General features: G+C 44.6%; 1 protein-coding gene across 3 annotated transcripts in view; it reads right to left on the minus strand.

The window, feature by feature from the left end:
• FIGNL2 (fidgetin like 2) overlaps window positions 1-18,396 on the minus strand; it is a 107,198-nt gene extending 88,802 nt beyond the window's left edge. For 2 of the 3 annotated variants that reach the window (XM_029594970.1, XM_029594969.1), the window contains exon 1: window positions 18,212-18,396. The gene's annotated coding sequence lies outside the window, so the exon portion shown is untranslated. Of the gene's footprint in view, window positions 1-11,431; window positions 11,537-18,211 lie in introns of those variants that run through there. The other variant, XM_029594971.1, reaches the window with a different exon arrangement.
• Between the last annotated feature and the right edge of the window lie 2,223 nt (window positions 18,397-20,619).

Raw genomic sequence — 20,619 nt, forward strand, 5'->3', positions numbered from 1 at the left:
GGGGGGTGAAGCGACTTGCCCAAGGTTACAAGGAGCTGCAGTGGGATATGAACCTTGGCTTCCCAGGCCACTACTCTAACCACTAGGTGTTACGCGCCCCGCCCGCACGGGACTGCTCACCTCCGGGCCCCCATGCTAAGTTCCAGCGCTGCCTCCCTCGTGGCCCTAGCTAGCCCAGTGAGGCCGTGGCGTCCCGCGGTGACGACTGCTGGGCCTCCTGCGATGCGCCAGGCCGAGCGCCATCAGCCTGTCTAACTATGCCCCCAGGCTTGCGCGCAGACCAGCCGCACTGAAGTAGGAACCAGGGCAGGGCCTAGCTCCGCAGCGTGCCCTGATTGAACCCCCAATATAAGGAAGTGATCGCCTTCACTTCCTTGCCTTGGAAATCGGGTCGTTTTGTTCCTGAGATTGTCACCGTGTTCCTGCTTGCTTGTTCCTAGTCTGTTCCAGGATCCTTCGTTCCAGTTCTGTTCCTGATTCCTAATCCTGCTTGTTCCTGCTTGTTCGTCTGTTTGTCTCCCTGGTCTTATGTTGGACTGCCTTCTGCCAAAGACCTCAGCTCGTTCCTGACCTGCCTGCCTGCCACCTGCCAAAGACCTCAGCTCGTTCTTGACCTGCCTGCCACCTGCCCAAGACCTCAGCTTGTTCTAGAACCCGTTGGACCTCCGGCTCTTGACCCTTGCTTCGTTGACTACTCATCGGACTGTTACCTGGACTTGACCTTGCTTGCCTGACCACATCTTAGTTCCTGGCTCTGTTCCTCGCCTTGTCTTCTCCATCCCTGTTCTGGTTCTCTCTGCTGCCTCCTGTCTTCAGTCTCGAACCCTACAGCACTCCCCTAGTTCCTGTGGGCACATTGGACTTCCATTTCTCTTGGAGACCCTGCGAGGCCCATCTAAGTCCAAGGTGCCAGGGTCACTATGGACTCCTCCCGGGGGGACCTCGGGCTTCCAGTGGTGAAGCTCGACTCTGCCTCTGTCTCCCTCAGTGCTCCGCCCCCTGGGGCAGTCCCTGCGCTGTTCCAGGACAAGGGTTCCACCCCCGAGCGCAACACTAGGCTACTCCTCCACTACTAATGTGCATCTGCGTCCTGGGAAATAGGCTCCAGGATTTCTACAGTATCCTGTGCATCTTGTCTATATTTCTTAAATAAATTCTAATTGTGTCTGTGCAGCACTGTATACAACCTGCAGCACTATATAAATTAATAGCAGTAATTCCCCTCTCTCCAGAAATACAAAATTCCCCGATATCCGATTTCAGATTCTGCATTGTCATTCTTCAAAAATCCCAATCTGGGGGGGGGAAAAAAAATACAATTTTTGGAGGCTCCGGTCTCCCGTAGATATTAAATTGGAATGAGGCTGGCCTGGTGACTTGATGTCGAGGGTCCCTTTAGATCCCCAAGTCAGGTTGGGCTGAGACTTGGGGACAACTCATTAGTCAGCGCTCAAAAGGTGACACCTAGTGTCCACATTTAGAGTCCATAACTGCAGGGTTCTGGACGGGGGCTTGCTGCATGCCCCCCCCCCCCCCGCCCCCCGGTCGAAGACAGCCCTCTGCAATGACGAGGACTAAAATTAAGTTGGGAGGGAACATGAAATAGAGGGGGAAAACAATCTCTGGGTTACTGCGCACAGAGACTCCTGATCCATATTCAGCATGACGCACAAAGGAGCAGGAGAAACTGCCAGAAGACAAAAAAAAATAAAATAAAAAAGGTGCGTTGGCATTAGGACTTTTTCTTGTTACTTTTAGCAGTAGCACTATTCATGTGCAACGTTGTAGCTGTCTACCTAGCCTGTCAGAATTTGTATATACACACACACTATATAAGAAGCAGCTATTTATACTAGGAAAGCTCTCTGGAATTTTGGGAGGGAACAACCAGTAAACATGTGGTCTGCAACCACTCCATTAATAATCAGTCTTCCTAATACTGCAGGCTGCTCTGTTCTTTGGGATTAATTCACTGTAACTCGGCAGAGGAGGTGGTTATTAAATCTGGATGCCTTTTGTCCAGGCCTGGCGCCACCGTCTGTGCATACCGTGCAATTGCACAGGGCGGAACAGCCAGAGGAGGGGTGGCGGAAGAAGCAGCCTGCGAGGCCACCGGTGAACCTGTCCCACCAGCGGCCAAGAAGAGGAAGAGGCCCGTGGAAGCCGCTGGTAGATCGCAACTCACCGGCAACCCAGAAGTAGAGAAGGCTCATGAGGCCACCGGTGGACTCCATCCTACTGGCAGCCCGGAAGAAGAGGAAGCTTGCAAGGCCGCTAGTGGACGCTATCCCACCGACGGCCCAGAAGAGGAAGAGGCTCATAAGGCTACCGGTGGACCCCATCCCACCGGCGGCCAAAGAAAGAAGAAGGAGCCCGTTCTCCTACTCCTTCTCGGTGCTGGCATACGCTGCTCAACACAAGTGCAGCTAGCACGTTTTCTATGCTGATCTTGCAATGCATGAGATCAGCATAGAGGAAGTGCTAAGTTTGCGTAGTTTAATTAGCACATGGGACAGCACACAAGGAGGAGCAGCAGAATAGCTCCCGCTGATGTGTGTGTGTGTGTGTGTGTGTGTGTGTGTGTGTGTGAGAATGAATGATGAATGAATGCATGGGAGCCTGACTGGAGGAGGGGGGCTTAATGTGAATGGGAGCCTGCCTGGAGTGTGAGTGTGTGTGTGTGTGTGTGTACCTGTCTGGGGTTGTTTGTGCATGTGAATGGGAGCCAACCTGGGTGGGTGGGTGGGTGGGTGTGCGTGAAGAAAATTCGTGCTGCCTCACTAATCCATGCCTTACTCAGGATAACTGGAAATAAAAAGTGTTCAGGTATGGAGAGCGGTAGATTTTACTTCCTTATTAGTTTTATTTATTGGATGTCTGTGTCTGCCATTTTGAAATAATTTATTGTTGTTTGGGAAATTTTTAATGTTTTGTATGAGCTCTTAATTATTGAATGTTATTCTATTCCTTAGATCATTGGAAATATTCTTTTTATAAGTATGGTTTTACTAATATGATTGATTTATATTCCATGATTTTATTGTTTGATGAATGATTTAGGAGGACTGGTGGTGTTTCATTGCATACAGAGTCTGGCTTGTGGCGGTTTCCAGTTCAGTTTCTGATTATAGTCTCTTTATTCTGAATTTGGTGAGGGTGAGTGTGTTCTGCATGTTTAACTGGGGTGAGGTATTCTGTGTTTAAAAAAAAAAACAAAAAACCGAGGATGGGGCAGCACAGTAAGTTCACACAGAGCAGCAAAAATGCTAGCACTGGCCCTGTTTTTGTCTTAATGATTAGCACACACCACTTGAGACGTTTACCCCAATGCATTTCGAATGATGAGCTCAGGACTAATCCAATCCTTCTCGTATGGATTTGCAAAGACCTCTGACTTTGATTTCTGCACTAATTGGGTTGTCGGGCTTCCGAATCCATCGCTAATTAATTGGATGGAGCAACAAGGGAGAGAAAGGAACTGAGGAAAGTTGGGGGGGGAGGGCTGTTCTCCCCATGCCCACTGCCTGGACAGACAAGGTGCACCAACCACAGCAATGCTGCAAGTCGATCTGCTGAGCAAGGGCATTCTTATTATTGCTGGATACGCTCAAGTTGACCTTGAACTGTAACTGATTTGCAACTTTACTTTGCGTTTATGAGTGCAATACCAACTACCCTTTTGTTCAGGCAAAAAAATCCGAACAGATCGGTCTTATGCTGCCAAAAAAAAACAAACCAAAAAACCCCAAGCAGCTGGAACAAGCAGCTATTGTGAAGGACATTTTGGAGCGAAGGTAACGACATTGTGGCTGTATGCTAGGAAACCAGGCCTGAAATGCCCACAGAATTAGAAGCCCATTAGGTTAGGGATACCCCAAATAACTAGAAAAGAAAAACTCCTACCAACACAGGCAGAATTCTGTATCCTGTGTGCAATAAAGTGTTTAAACTGCAGACAGACGTCTATCACCGTTTTAGGGTAATTAATAACCATATTGGGGTGATTTTTGTAACAGCTCATATAAATTTGAAATAAAATCTGCGCATGTTACACCAATTTTCAAAAGAAAAAAAAAAGGGAATGTACGTGCATACCTTGCCTTTGAACGTTATTCCCCCAAAAACTACTCGCCAGTCTGATGCATAGCTTTTTCCAAAAATGCAAAAAGACACCTGCAAGGGCCAACCCCGCCACCGCCCCCGGGAATGCCTCCCACTCACTGTGGGTAAGCTTACGCACATGAAAGCCTCAGGAGCATTAAAGTTTATCAGCATGTTTTAGAACAGGTTCTTTCCATGGGTGAAGCCGCTGGGGGGGGGGGGGGGGGGGGTTCCCCCCGCAGAAAGGACTCTCACGGCGATCGTATGCATGCAATACACATTACCCAAGCCATTCTCCCAGGATGCTGCTCCGAGTTCTGGTGACAGCACCGCACGTGGCAGGATTCTAGATAAGTAAATGGCTATACGTAAATAGCCATTCTATACAGAACACACACACGTACAATGATACATTTTCAGGAAAGTCAAAACAGATCCAACAGCACAGTGAACTAAAACCTCAGTCAAAGATGGGTTTAAAAGACTTCTATGTTGCAATTCATAGATTTATTTTTTTTGAAGGCCGGGCTCCTTTGTTCAGAACCGGTAGGTTTAGGCACCAGGTCATAAACACTGCCCTGCAGTTTTTTTTTCTTTTTAGCAGGACAGAGCAGGATATAAAATAATTAAAAAAAAAAAAAATGTCATTTGTCCTCCAGAAACTCAGGAGTAAGCTTGCGAAGGGCAATTTGAGCTCAGTCCAAGGCCGAGCACACAAGCGTGCGCGCTCCCAGCAAGGCCTTTTTAAACGCTATGGAATGTTTTTAAGAAAGCACAAAAAAAAAAGCAAAACAACTGCTTATGGCAAAAGGCCTTGTGAAGGCTGTCAGGAAGCACACAGCTGCTTCCAGGGGCTGAGGGTAACTGCTTAAAAGAAAGCCAAAAAATGATCCCAATTGAGACCTTGAAAGTGAAAAGAAGTTTCACTGGTGCAAGGGGTGAGGGAAGGGACCATTTTGAAACGATGCCCGACCCGGAAAGGCGCAGTTTTCTTCCAGAACGCCGCACTGCCTGCAGAAGAGATCACGGTGCCTGCTGGTGCACTGCAACGCGGAGGCGCAGGAAGCCTGCGGTGAAAGAGCGCGCGCGGCTAATACACAATACCGAATGCCAAATCAAAAAAGGGTGCTGGCCTTGCAGACTCTCTAATCAAGACTTCACGAGTTTCGGTCTTCACTCTGCCGCCGACTGCGCGATGCTGGGGGAAAAAAAACCCAAAAAAAACCTGACCATTTCGACGTCCGGCTATTTGAAATCGTTCCAGCCAACAAACACTCTGTGCAGACAAAAAAAAAAAAAAAGCCCAAATAACTGAGTGCTGGGTCGTGTGGCCTCTTCTGTGCCTTTCAACGCCATCTTCTAAAAATAAATCATTTGTCCACTTTCAGGATACCGTTCGGCGGCAATAGAGCAGGAAGCTCAGGATGTGTTCTGTGGTCATCTGGCAACAGCAACCGTTGTTCCCCCCCCTCCCCCAAGCTGGGAAACATCAACTTCTCCTCCATGAGATGCACAGAAAGAATGGAGCCCGAATATTCTGAGCAGGCATCAACTAGGTAAAACGATCTTAAAACAGGGTTTCTAAACGGCGACCCGACCACGTCGGTTCTCACCTTCGCCTGTCAGTCAGAAGGCCCCTTGTACGGCAGGCCAAGCCCACGTAACAGTATATATGCAACAAGCGTGAAATACTGCTCCCACTGCAAGGAACGGAGGATGGGGGGGGGGTACAGTCTGAATGTAAAAGATGCAATAAATTAGCTCTCGTTTCCACAAAGCGAATATAAAGAACATTACTCCTAAATGCACAATAGAAAAAAAAACAAAATAGCGTCAGCATCTGTAGGGTTCAGTCTGGGCGAGTGGTGGGCAAGGAACTAATGAGGAGAAGAAAAGGGCGGGATGGGGCGAGGGTGCTGAAGGGGCGAGGGGGTAATGAGCAGATCAGGAGTGCAGGGAGGGGCGAGTCAGACTGCACAGCTAAATCCTTGACCTGTTATTTAACAGGTCAAGAAAAGTTCAACCAACTTCTTCAGGGCTCGATCGTGGTCCGATTCACTCAATTAAAAAAATCTAGAAGGCCGGAGTCGGCGGTGGAGAAAGAACCAAAGCAGAGCATGTGAAAAAAAAAAAGAAAAGAAAAAGGGGATTACAAAGTTCAAAACGATGGCCTATTAGGTGACAATGGAAAAGGAAACAACCTGGAAAATTAAAAAAGACGTGTGTGGCGCTTTCATCATGGCAGTGTTACTTACTGGAGTCTTTCACAGCACCAACTTGCCCGCTTCTCAGCTCCACAGTTGCCTCAGTTGGTCTTATTCCTGGGTCTCCCTATCCTAAAACGTCAATTTTCACACTTCTTAGTATAAATCTATTTTTCAGTGGTCTCTGCTGCATTCATGCCTTATGGGGGAAAGCGGCAAACTTTGCAGACTGTATTAACATACATAATTTGCTTAGGATTTGGAAAGGGAAACTTTTTGGGTGCCCTTGTACTGCACATCAGTTCTCTTGTGCAGGTGGCCAAATGGGGGAAAACAAACACATGTGTATAATGTAGCGTACTTGGATTTTCAGAAGGCGTTTGACAAAGTTCCTCATGAGAGGCTTCTAGGAAAAGTAAAAAGTCATAGGATAGGTGGCGATGTCTTTTCATGGATTACAAACTGGCTAAAACACAGGAAACAGAGAGTAGGATTAAATGGACAATTTTCTCAGTGGAAGGGAGTGGACAGTGGAGTGCCTCAGGGATCTGTATTGGGACCCTTACTTTTCAATATATTTATAAATTATCTGGAAAGAAATACGACGAGTGAGGTGATCAAATTTGCAGATGATACAAAATTGTTCAGAGTAGTTAAATCACAAGCAGATTGTGATAAATTTCAGGAAGACCTTGTGAGACTGGAAAATTGGGCATCCAAATGGCAGATGAAATTTAATGTGGATAAGTGCAAGGTGATGCATATAGGGAAAAATAACCCATGCTATAGTTACACAATGTTAGGTTCCATATTAGGTGCTACCATCCAAGAAAGAGATCTAGGTGTCATAATGGATAATACATTGAAATCGTCGGTACAGTGTGCTGCGGCAGTCAAAAAATCAAACAGAATGTTAGGAATTATTAGAAAGGGAATGGGGAATAAAACAGAAAATGTCATAATGCCTCTGTATCGCTCCATGGTGAGACCACACCTTGAATACTGTGTACAATTCTGGTCGCCGCATCTCAAAAAAGATATAATTGCGATGGTGAAGGTACAGAGAAGGACTACCAAAATGATAAGGGGAATGGAACAGCTCTCCTATGAGGAAAGACTAAAGAGGTTAGGACTTTTCAGTTTGGAGAAGAGAAGGCTGAGGGGGGATATGATAGAGGTGTTTAAAATCATGAGAGGTCTAGAACAGGTAGATGTGAATAGGTTATTTACTCTTTCAGATAATAGAAAGACTAGGGAGCACTCCATGAAGTTAGCATGGGGCACATTTAAGACTAATCGGAGAAAGTTCTTTTTCACTCAACGCACAATTAAACTCTGGAATTTTTTGCCAGAGGATGTGGTTAGTGCAGTTAGGATAGCTGTGTTTTGAAAAAGGATTGGATAAGTTCTTGGAGGAGAAGTCCATTACCTGTTATTAATTAAGTTGACTTAGAAAATAGCCACTGCCATTAGCAATGGTAACATGGAATAGACTTAGTTTTTGGGTACTTGCCAGGTTCTTATGGCCTGGTTTGGCCACTGTTGGAAACAGGATGCTGGGCTTGATGGCTTCGAAAATTGCTTTTGCCATGTGTCTTTGCAAGGTCTACAAGGGGGCTCTGAGGAAAATCTGCTCTTCAGCGTCCATGCTTTATTCCGCCTGTACCTGTCTATCACTGCGAGGCCTGTACAGGGCTCTGATGGAAATCCGCTCTTCAAGCTGTCCGTGCTGCATTCATGCTTCGTTCAGTGCGATACCTGCATGGGGTTCTAATGACGTCTCTTAACTAAGGAGCCTCTGTGCCTGTTTCAGTTCTCCTCGGATTCTGTTACTGCTTTTTTTGCCCACAGCTGTTCCTTGCATCCACCACCCTTCTCTGGAAAGAACTATTTTCTAATGTTACAGTCGCATCTTCCCACTTTCATCCTCACACTGTGAATCCCTTGTTCTAAAACCTTTTGTTTATTTTTTGATTATTATTTGTACCTTTAAGGTATTAGAATGTTCTCACCAGATCACCCCCCTATCCCACTCTTCTACATTAAACATATTTAGATCCTCGAGTCTCACTTCGTACGACTTGCTACCATTTTCTTTAGCCCTTCTCTGGCCTATCTTTGCACAGTACTTTGGATGAGGTTTCACCAAGGACCCATACAGAAATGTTATCACCTCCTTTAGGGACCTATTTACTAAGGGTTTCCTCCTGTGTGAAGTAAACAGGGCCTTTAGTCTGCTGGTTGTGCGTCTCCCTGTGCACCTGAGTATTCCTCTGGCTCACTGGGGTTCATATTCAGCCACTGTGCGGCTCAGCAAGTTAGCTGGATACACTTATCTGGCACTGCCCAGCTATCTTAAAGTTAGATGGATAAGTTGATCCGGCTAACTTTAGGACAGCCCTGTGGCCCGACCAGAGAGTTAGCCAGATAAGTTATCCGGCTAACTCGACTCCTCCCCAATCCACCCATTCCCCACCCCTGAGTTATCCGGCTAAATAAAAGCTGGAAATTCAGCAGCGCCACTTAGCTGGGTAAGTGTGACATCTGGCCAAGATTTTTTTTTGTTTGTTTGTTTAAATATTGGGTTCATTGTTTTGCACCTTTGGGATCATCAAATCTGATCACTCCGAGATCCCTCTCCTGCCTGGTGCACATCAGTATGTGAAAGACTGAAGATGACTTCCTTACATTCTTATAATTATTATTATTTGGAGAAAAATTCTGTGCAGTCCAGGGCTATCAGACAACAACAAGTCAGGAATGTACTGGAGTTCCTGTTTCCACGAAAACAACAAGCACAAAACCAGGACAAGCCCAGGAAATGGAGCCATTTGGTCACGCTAATGAAAGTGCTAGATGAAACCTTACGAAATCAAATGAAAATACTGCTTGTGCAGTTGTCTGGTTATGCTAGCTCCTGCAATAAAATATGCTTGAAGCCCAATTAGCGCACGGCACGCTCAATCAATTTCCAGGATATGGGAAGGATGCAGCCTCTGTCTAGGCCAGACGGGATGAAGAATCAAATTCCTGCACTTCCTGGGACAGGTACAACCACCTGTTTTTAGCATCCTTACTTAATTCAACCAAGGAAAGAAGCCTCACAATTTCTTTTTTTGTTGCGCAAAAGGCCAATGCTATTTGCTTCAGTTAAATATGAAATGCTCGAATTAGATTTACCCCCTTGCCAGCCTTTCTGGCTGCGCTCTACTTCAAAACTGGGCTGTCACTTTCCGCAAAGAGAGGCGAGGTGGGGGCGGGGAAGAGAATCCCGTAAACTAAATCTAACTGTAACAATCGCCAGTTTCTCTTCTAGACCAAGGCAACATACAGCTGCTTGCAAACCCTGCACCTCGTGCAATGTAGGCAGCAGCTAGAGGTTCCACGCAGAACTAGTGGAGCCTGCTTTCTGCAAGTTTATGCATTTATGAAGACCCCCCCCCCCCCAAAAAAAATATCCCAGTTAAGATCGGGAGCCCTTGACATATCCTGACCATTTGGTATCCATGGAGGGCATTAAACAGGGAGGGAGACGGAGGCGCACACACACACACACACACATACACACAGGCCAACATGGCGCTTGCATAGGTTTTTTTTTACCTTTGGAACACAGGCTAACAAGAAGGGGGGGGGGGGCACAGTTGAGTTTTGCTCTTCTGTTTCAATTTTTTTCCCCTGAGCAATTAAAAAAAATATTCAAAAGTCTTAAAAATCTGACCATGCCCTCATTAGAGAGATATCAGGTGCTGCTGATCTCTGTTTCATCTGCACCTGGGTTTAGGGATAGGAAACAGAGGCAATCTCCTAGGGCGGTCAATTTTTAGAAGGCACCACATATCCAGGCAAAAGAGATGCCTGCTTCTGCTTGCTTTAGGGTCATGTGCCACCGGAGCCACCATGGCACTCTTTCTAGGCACGCCAAAATCTTAAATCCAGCCCCGATGTCATCAAGACCCTGCACCCGGGTCAGAGCAAGGCTACCACAGAAAAGCAGTGCCCGCTGCCTCCTCACTTCAAAAAATGTTCCCTCTCCAAACGCCAACTGTAAGCTCTCTGGGGCAAGGACACTGCAATTACAAGATCGATTTTATATAGTGCTTGATGGTACAATGTAAAATACTTCTTCTTATTTTTAATTCTCACTTTTAGGATTTTAATTCTTATTCTTAAAGTTTTTATTTATATTTTAGCCCCTGAGGCAGCCGTTTTGAGACGGCGAAACTCGGCCAGAGTCGGGCTACCCTTGTGTCTCCACTTCAATAAAGGATTTACTTAAGACTACAGGCATCTATCCTTTTTGTTCATCTTCACAATGTAAAATACTACACCCAGGGTTATCTGCAGAACAGAGGGAAGGCTGTTTGTTTGTTGGGTTTTTTTTCTTTCAGCTTAGGTAACAACCCCACCAAAAGTCTCCCGTTGGTTGTGGAAATGCTTGCCTTGATTAGGCCAAGCCTCCCGTGCAGTGCCAACTGCCTAGTGAGAGCGTTCTTTCCATGCATCCGAAACCTTCGCCTGCAGTGCTGCTCAGGAGCGCCTGCACACACTGCAATGGAAACAGGGCAACGCTCCTATCGGTTCGGGCCAAGAAGTTCGGAGAGTCCCCTATAACATTCATTTACTTCACGGTTCCTCTAACTCACTTGTTTGATTCTGAATTATTTCCAAGCAGGTCTGGCTCCTCCTGCTTTGCTACGCCCACCACCAAGTTTTGAGGTGAGTGGAGACAAACGGTGGTGTGGTTCACCCACAGAGCACCCCTTCAGCAAAACTACAGTCGGTCAGCTGAAGATTGAACCCCCCCCCCCCCCGGAAAGATGGGGGAAAGAGTCTTAATAAGGAGAAGGCAAGCCTAGCTACTACAAGAACAGGTGCACACGATTCATTCCAAAATGTATGACAACGAAAGAAAAAAGAATTAAAAAAAAAAAAAAAAAGAGAATAAATCTGAAAAAAGTACTCTGGAGAAACTGTGACAAAGGCAAGTAACTATCTTAAGATTGAAAACTAAAATACCGCAACTGCTTAATAACATTTTTATCTTCCACGATCGTTAAAGTCAAACATGCCCTTTCCTCTACAGTTTAATTAAACGCGAGCCAATAAAATGCAGCGGAATTCACCTTTTGGTGTGGAATTAAATCTCCATCATGCCCAAGGGCTGATACCAAAGGAAAAGTGATCCAAAGGTACTTCTGCAAACGAGTACTTAAAATCCAGCTTATTAATATTCTGATTCAATATTAAAAAAAAAAAAAATCACCCGGGTCTATTTGAACAGGCTGATCCAGTCCTGGTTTTTCAGTTCTGATTTCCCTAAGAAAAGTTAAGACCGCTGCAAGCTATGGGACAAAACCAGTACCGGATTCAGCTCGGTGACGTGGCACGTGTATCTTTAAAGCGGTGTTTCTCAAACATGGCCACAAACGATGAAGGAGTCAGCTAATGTGAACGGAGCATGTTAATTAAAAATTGTCAATCTTCTGAGCCACATGCCGAGGCACGCAAGCAATTTGTCACAAGGGATCCTATTTTTCAGTTTTTCCTTTACGCTGGGGGGGGGGGGTTGTGAGCCTCCTGCTTCGGTAATGGTCCTTACCTCACCGTTCTCCTAACAGGGCAGTGCAGTGTGGAACGTTAATCCCATATTTTGCACGAGGATCTCAATCTCAGCCAAAAGGCTATGAAAAAAAAAAACCATCCTCAGCTGATAGCTCAAAGCCTGCACTTGGATCCTACCTAAAAAATAAAAGGTGGAGTTTATTTGTTTTGAACAGAAAGTGCTTGTGGGGCAGAGTTTATTTGTACCGTCTGGCAACCCCCTCTGAAGCTCTCTGTTTAGGATGGGGGGGGGGGGGACGACCCCATTTCTTCTGGGTCAGCCCTGAGCTATTTATTGGCTTATTTATTTATTTAACGTTTTTTATGTACAGATAACCGTTTGCACATCGTATCGGTTTACATATAACTTGTAACTATTCAGCAATGCCTTTACATAGAACAGGAACTATGCGTACAAAAACTAACAAAATAACCTGGAAAATGAGTAACTATTTACAGGCTTCAACTATTTACAGGATTCAATGGCTTGCTCATTTCCCACAAGAAGTTCTGGACTGTGGATGGCCCCCAACCTGAAAACTGCACAGCATGGGTGGCACCCGTCCCTAGCAGCCAGTCCTGGCTTTTGACCCTCCCATTTCCTAACGCATTCTGGAACATATAAAGCCGATTTCAGAAGGAACAGAGACCACGGGGCACCGGGACTGGGCATTCAGAAACCAGAACTGACCTCAAGTCACCCTGCAAGAACCGGGTCACTTGGAAGCCCTTTTACCACTGTGTTTTTGTTGCTGTTTGAAATGCCTGACAGCATTTCAGCTCTCTCTTTTCACTATTAGCATCCCATATTATATTTCAGGCCATGGCGGAATGGACAGCAAATTTTCAATTGTAAAGAGAAACTTTGTCCTAACTCCCACTTATCAGATGCAGCCTGACCAGACAATAAATAAGCCCAAAGCTAAAAAAAAAAAACCCAACAACCAGGAATACGCCTTTTCCTTGCCTACCCCTTTGCTCCCCCACCCACCCAGCAACTTCCATTAATCTGTGTCATGAAATAATCAAAAAGGAGAAGGGAGGAGGGACGGCACAGCCAACTAGAGATGCCATGGCAATCAATCTAACTCACATTAACGGAAGCAGAGGGGTAGTGAGTGTGTAGGGGAAAGCATAATTTCAGAAAAAGGGGAGGATTTCCTTAAGCAAGGAAGAGGAAGCAGCGAAAATGTTTATTTGCAAGTCTACCTGCATTCGATTTTAAAGTGCTGCTTTAAAATCTGCAAAGAATGATGAGAACTGCACCACGAGCTCTCCTCCTCCCCCTTCCAGAAATGGCACAGGCTGTCCCATACTGATGACATCATGAAGCATGTAGGACCCAATACTAAAAAAAAAAACAACCTATGACATCAGAAACAATACAACAACAACTCAGCCCATTACACAAGCTGGAAAGGCCACACTATCATCTGTACTGTGCTGTCCCTCTTTTGATGACTTCACAAAAACACATACGTCAATTCCTTAGCTAATTATTCACCAACAGCTCAAAATAGAGACAAATCTTTTCCACTGCCATTTGAACTTCATCACAATGAAATAAGTAGATTTATGTTTTTCCAGCTGCTTCTGCACATTTTGTAAGTCGTCCTGCAGATAATCAGAAATCAGTTAGAAAGGGATATTTGAAGATTCCCGGTGTGTAGCAGTTTGAGCCATTCCTGGTTTTACTTAGTGCTTATGGAGACAAAGGCTGAGGATCTAGGTTTCTTGTTTGTTTTTTTTACCTGCAGAGGTATTGCTCTGAGCTCCTTACCTCTTCAGATGTGATTAAGTTCAGACTAAAATCCGGACTGGCTCAAACTGCTACAAAAAAGGGCACCTTGAAATACAGTGCCTGATTATTCCCCAATTACGACCCTGAGACAAAGAGGACAATTGTGCAGGTTTTGAATCTGGAGCCAGGTTTTGAATCACAGAAGCTGGATTAGACATCAGAACTCTCTCATTTGCATGATACTGGGCACTAACATTTTGCCCAATATCTTTGACTGCTACCATACACAGCCATTTAAAAAAAAAAAAAAACCCAACCCAACCAAAACAAAAAACCACTACGATCCTATCCAAGCCCCTCAGGGAAAAGTCTATTGAAATACTGCTCAGGATGCAGAGGGGAGAATGATTTGGGATTCTACAAAACTGTTCCTACAAGCAAAGCATGTCCTCAGAACAGGAATTCCTTGCATGGGAGGGTGGGTGAGACGCTGTGCCTCTAAAGCTTCTGTTTCAGAAGTGGCTTTCAACCGATTTTTCTGGCCAATGTATGCTCTTTCATTACATTGGACTGTGCGTGGTTCACTGCTGGGGTGTTCAGTGCCCCAGGTGACAGGGGCTGGGGCGAAACCCTTGAACCTGTATCTGAATAATTTAATCTATGATGAATCTTTGGCACTGCTTCGGTACAACAGTACCTCCTCAAGGACAGCTACACCGACTGACTGCAGGTTCCAAGTCACACTAGATAATACACACAGCCGCAGAGCAAGCTCATGATGCAATCACAGAAAAAAAAATATCCCTGTGGTCAGTATAAAAAAGCTTCTTGCTCATTCACTCTTAAAAGACAACATATCCTCCTACGGGTACATGCAAACTTACCCCTGAGAGCAGCCATGTTAGCAAGAATCACCAAATGGTGTAACTTGGTGATATACTCAGGGACTTGAGAATGCTACATCTGGGATTGGAAAGGCAATTTTTTTCCACTGTCCTGCAGAATTAGCTACAGTAACTTCTCAAACAGGCTTAAAAAGTGCAATCTCTTCAGGGCTGGTGGATGACAGCTGAGCACGCCACAGGGCTGCAATAACCAATGCCTTGAAGCGTTCTGGATTCCCTAAGGGGACTCTTAACATCCCAGAAAAACAGGAAACTAATGCATAGCACTTCAAGTTGGGGACTTAATGTGACCAACAAATCACCCAAGACCCATGCAATATTTATTTCAATTTCTGGATCCCCTCCTCTGTGTACAACCCACGGTGATTTAACTGGCTTGTGGAAACCCTTGAGAGAAGAAACTTAGTCAAACTTGTTAATTTCCTTTCCTTGAGTCCTGCTAGACGAGTCCAGACAAGTAGGTTGTATTCTATCCTCCAGCTGATGGGGACAGAGGACACACCTTTTTCTATATGATATGACTGGATAATAGAAAGTGCAGCCCAGGCTCTTGCCAGTAACCTTCTGTCAAAGCAATGCCATGAGCCCCTAAGCCAATATTATCTTTACCTTTGGCAGAAGGGAACCTCTACTAGTATCCCCTAGGCAGGAGGAAAGATGTGAGGAGGTGGAAGAAGAACAAAGAGTGGGTCCAACTGCTTCCCAAAGGAGAAGACTACAATCCCAATGCCTCCCAAAGAATAAGCAAGGAACTACTACATCACCAGATTGGCCCTGGACTAGTCTAGCAAGACTCAAGGAAAAGTAATTAACAGGTATGACAAAATGTTTCCTTCCTTATTATCCTGCTAGACCAGTCCAGATAAGTGGGGATTACCCAAGCTTAGACTAGTCCAGGTGGAAGACAGGGCTGCTCTGAGAATGCCTGCCCCAAACTCAGGATCTGTCTTGGCTTGTATGTCCAGTCTGTAATGTTTAACAAACAAATGCAAGGATAACCCATTTGACCACTTTACAGATATTCTATGAAGCCACTGCAAAGGATTCTGCCCATGACAATGCCTAGCCCCTCGTAGAAGGAGCACAGAGCACTTCTGGCACTTATCAGTTCTTCAGCAAGTATGCCAATGCAAACCCCTCTTTGACCCATCTGCCAGAAGCCTTGCAAGCTGTTACCCCTACAGGAGCTGCCAAACAGTACGAATAACCTGTCCATTTTCTGAAATGGGTTCCACCACCTGCTAGAGACAGAAACTACTGACAAGGACACAGGCTGCACACCTCCTTTTATCAGGTGATGATGTCATGAAGAAAAAAGCATGTCTTCTGTCTCCATTAGCCAGGAGGGTAGAGTAAAACTCACTTTTCTGGACAGGTCTAGCATGATAATGAAGTTATATCATTTCAGTCACTTTTGAAGCTGTAATTGTGAAGCTGTGTACTGCACAACAATAACTTCTAAAACAACAGCATCAACTGCTACATATTTTGAAAGGGGCAACTAGTCATGAAGCTTGCCTCTAAAATGTAAACTATCTCCCTTCTATTACATCTTGTTCCACCACATGTTGACATCATGCTGAGGGTACCACAAAACCCCAAGCAGCTATGAAAATACAAACTAGGGGTTACCAAAATAAGAATAGCTATATAGCCCCTGAAAAAAAAAATGCAAAAAGTTCATTGTGGACATGTACTGGTGCTGCAAAATGTTAGGGTGGTTTTTTTTTCAATAATTCAGTTACTGGATAAAACTAACAACATCCACCCTGTTCAGTTTGATTTTATGTACTCCCTGCAATCTTAAGTTTTGAATGAATTTTTAAAAAATATCCTTAATAGCTATTTCCACATTTAATAAATAGAATGCACTGCTAGACTGATCTCAATCAAAATCCGTGGCAGACATCATGCAAATCTATGTAAAGCAGAAGAAAAAAAAATAAAAAACCCAGCAGCAGAATAAAAAAATCATTCCCAAAATGTGCAAACATATGAAATAAACAAATTGAAACACAATACATGCTGGAGCCTGGCAGGAAGGCATGTTTCTGCTTCTGCAGATTCAGAACAGCTCGGCCAGCTCAGCTACGGGGTGGTAGGGCCACTCAGTGGACAGATTTGAATGGAATATAGCAGCAGTGCTGGAACCTCAGTGACATAGGACTCCCCTACCAAATTCCAGTCAGATCCACCCACAGCAAGGGCCCCCATCCCATACATATGTTCTGACAGATAGGGCGACAGCAGTAGGCACTTTCCACTGATGAAATACACCTAAAAATAGGGTGTAAAAAAAAAAAGATCTAGGAACGGTAAAAGTGATGTAAAAGATAAGAAATGGGTAGCTGTATGAGACTATCTAGTTTGTTTTTCTGTTTTTGAACGGTGCAAGTGCAACCCTTGTCCCCTATTTTAAGAGCAGCACACGCTGTAATTACACAAATGCAGGATTCCAACTTCATTTCCCTCCCTGCTCGAGTTCATCCTCTGATTGATGAGGAATCCGGCATGTAATCAATTGCACCATTACATAATTGTGCATTTGCAGTTTCTTTTCTTTTTTTTTAGGGGAGGCGGCATCATAACTTATTTACTTCGAAGATTCTCTTTCTTTAACAAAGCCAAAAAAAAAAATGAAGTTCTAATAGGAGATGAAAAAAATTCTGTAAATATAAATTGTGATTTTGTGGGTTACACTCACTCCATTGTGTCATCAGAAGCAACATTTTCATGTATTTATGAGTAAGCTATAAACACATCCACAACTACTACAATGATTTATAAAAATTAAAAAAAAGCAAAAATAAACATAAAAGTTGGGGGCAGTCTATATTTAATTCTAGAGCTAAACAAAAACCTAAGAGCTATAAGAGGAATCTGCAAGCAGAAATCCTAGCAGAAAAATTAAATTTGTACTAACTCGGGGTTAAATGCTTTAGTGCAGGCATGGGGTTAGACATCCATAAAGTTTCTATAATGTCAAAAATTGGCTTATTTTTCTTCCTGTTTGCAAAGTAATTCAATTGAGCATATCCCTCCAAAAAAAAAAATTCCGCCGGTTGTAGGCACCAGTAGAAACAAAAATTACGATTCTACAACTCCGATCTATAAATAAAAATGCTGCTTGATAGCAAAGTCTGCAGGACCCCTGCCCTGCCAATTAAAAAAAAAATAAATGTGCTAATTTCCCCTTTGCACATTGCTCTTTCGCACGCTGTCCCAGTTTGTAAACACTGGATCGATCTACGGATCTGATTAAAAAAAAAAAAGAAGAGAAAAATACACACACCACAGAACCCGGTGCTTTTTGCAGCTTTTTAACACGCACTCCCCTTTCTACTTTCACTTTTCCCCGAACTGAAGACCTCCGCCCCCACCCCCGCTTGGAATCCAGAAGACATTTTGGTAAAAATCGGATGGGATCCCTGGAAAAAAAAACCACACACCCACCCTCTTAACTTTATCCGGTAAAAGACTCTTCCCTCCCCCGATCACTGTATATTATTTTTGCATGTACACTATTTAGATTTTTAATACATCTGTATGTTTCACGGGGCTGTGCTGCCTTCCTTCCAGGGCGATCAGTAGCTGGATTTGAAAGAAGTAATAGAAGGGAGTCAAGAAGCACTCATTAATAATCCCAGCAAAGGTACCTGATTTGCTCCTGCCTTTACAGGGACCTCATTGCACTTATTAGCTGCAGATCACTTTCCTTCACTCTTCAGGTGACCTGATTTTTCTGTTTCTCCCAGAGCTGATGCTGCTGATAGATTGTTGAATGAAGTCCAAGTTTTTTTTTCCTTAAAGATTTTGCTCCTGGATTGGTGCCATGATGGAAACTGGATCCTCCGGGGAGAAGGATGGACCTCATCAATCAGGCACGCATGCGTGGAGCTCCGGCTCTCCCGCCCGCAGAGCATTTAAAGGGCTAGGACTCTCCTAAAATTCCCATTGCCTTTTACCTGCTTGCTATAATCATGTTTTTCGCCAGACTTTAAGGTCTTAAGGAGTTTTATGCTGCAAATTTTGGTGGGAGCTGTTTTTAGGTTAATGTGTGTTCAGATCAGATCCTAGAAAATATATTGCAAACTAATCAAAATTCAGATTTAGGTGTGGAATCTGTGCAAGGGTATTAGGTATAGACACTAGTCTAGAATAGATGAACCTTACAGCCTTGCACCCCATCCTCTCACAAACAGTTAAAAATTATGCATTTACAATAGATTTTATATAAAAAAAGCCATTCAAAGTACAGTCTTCTGAGATTAAAAAAAATCACTTACAACATGTATATTACATTTGCATACATAATACTGTGGTGCCAATCAGAAAGCTCTGCAAAGAAAGACACTTTGAATCCATATGGTATTAGGGCTATTGAAATGCATCTTGGGAGTGGGTTTGGCCCTCACAAAGCCATGAGCAAAGCAAATTACAATGCAGAAAAAGTCCCATACCAAAACAGTGCTAACTCAAGCAGTAACAATCCTACCTATGAAAAGGCAACAATGCAAATATTATACCAAACTTTAAACACCAATACACCTCCTATTTAGAAAACAGAACATGGCAGACTACACAGGCCTACATAGAACCTCAATCACATGTAAAACCCAGACAGACCCTCACCAAATACAGAAAAAAAGAGACCATAAAGTATAAATAGAAATGTGCAGACATAAACTGAACTGGAAACTGCAACAAGCCAGACTCTGTGCACAGTTCAACAATGGAAAAACAGAACCATCACCATTACTCATAAAATATCTATAATAGTAAAACTATGCTGATAACAAAATTCAGAACAGCTGATAAATAGAATAACCAATAATTAAACCAATACAATATTTCAAAACAGCAGGCCTATCAAATAATCTAGGCATTGCCAGATTGCAGTTTAAGCTCCGATCATCCCTCCCCTGTACTCTCCAGCTCTGCCCCTCTCTCCCTCAGAACTGGTCAGTCCTGGGCAACTTCCACGGGAGACCGGGGACACTCCGAGACCAAAAGCATTGAAAGCAGTGGAACAGTACATTTTCCCTCGCTTGCCCACCCACCCTGGAAGAGACACATTGGTGGCAGTGGACGCACGTTAACTTGCTCCCGCCCACATGCTTCAGAAGAGACACATAGGTGATGGTCAACAGTGCAATCTTCCCTCTCCTCCACCCCCCCCCCCCCCAAACACACACACACTCACGGGCTACTTTCGGCCAAACAGTAAGAAGAGGAGGCCTGAGGCCTTGCAGTGTTTCCAGCGGGGGTCCTCCCTCCTCTCTAGCCGGGATCTGAATGAACCCCGTGGTTCAAAGCACCACACTCGTGCCCAGCAGGGGAGGAAGGAGGATGTACTGGAGGCATTGCAAGGCCATGCTCTTCCTGATTTTCCAATAGTAGCCCCATGGGGAGGGGGGGCGAGCCTGGAGAGAGTGGTGGGTGGAAGAGAACTAACTGACCGGGGAGTGAAACAGGGTAAGTGAGGGGAGGGAGTAAACCAAGGTGAGTGAAGGGTTCCTGGCAGAGAAGAGAGCCACGGTGAGGGAGGGGGAGGAAGTGAAAGGGCGAGAGTGAGGGCTCAGAGGGGCTTTGAGAGGGGGGAAAAGGGAAAGAGGTGGTGGGATTGTGACTCTACCTACCACACATCTCAATTACACACTTCTTACACTTCACACTGTTTCCCCGTCCTTGGATGGGTTTTAACAACTAATACCAATAATTAAAACTAAGAAGGATTAAAAAAAAATCTCCCACTCTCCATACCTGGGGACGTTTGATTTCCAGATGCCCTGACACTGTTGTGTACTAGCAGGCGGAGAGAGGAAGGTTGTTGCGTACAAATTGTCTCCTCTCTTTTCCATGTTCGCACATATGCCCTGTCTTGCACTCGCACACACAAACTCCCTCCCTTTCCCTCCCTGGCCCCTAGGCAAGCACAAGCAATAATAGCAGCAGTATTATTATTATTATTATTATTTTTTATATACCGACATTCGATCTGAGATATCACATCGGTTTACATTCAGGTACTGTAGGTATTTCCCTATCCCCTGAGGGCTTACAA

Source organism: Rhinatrema bivittatum, chromosome 3 (genome assembly GCF_901001135.1).
Source record: "Rhinatrema bivittatum chromosome 3, aRhiBiv1.1, whole genome shotgun sequence".
In the NCBI taxonomy this organism is placed as follows: Eukaryota; Metazoa; Chordata; class Amphibia; order Gymnophiona; family Rhinatrematidae; genus Rhinatrema; species Rhinatrema bivittatum.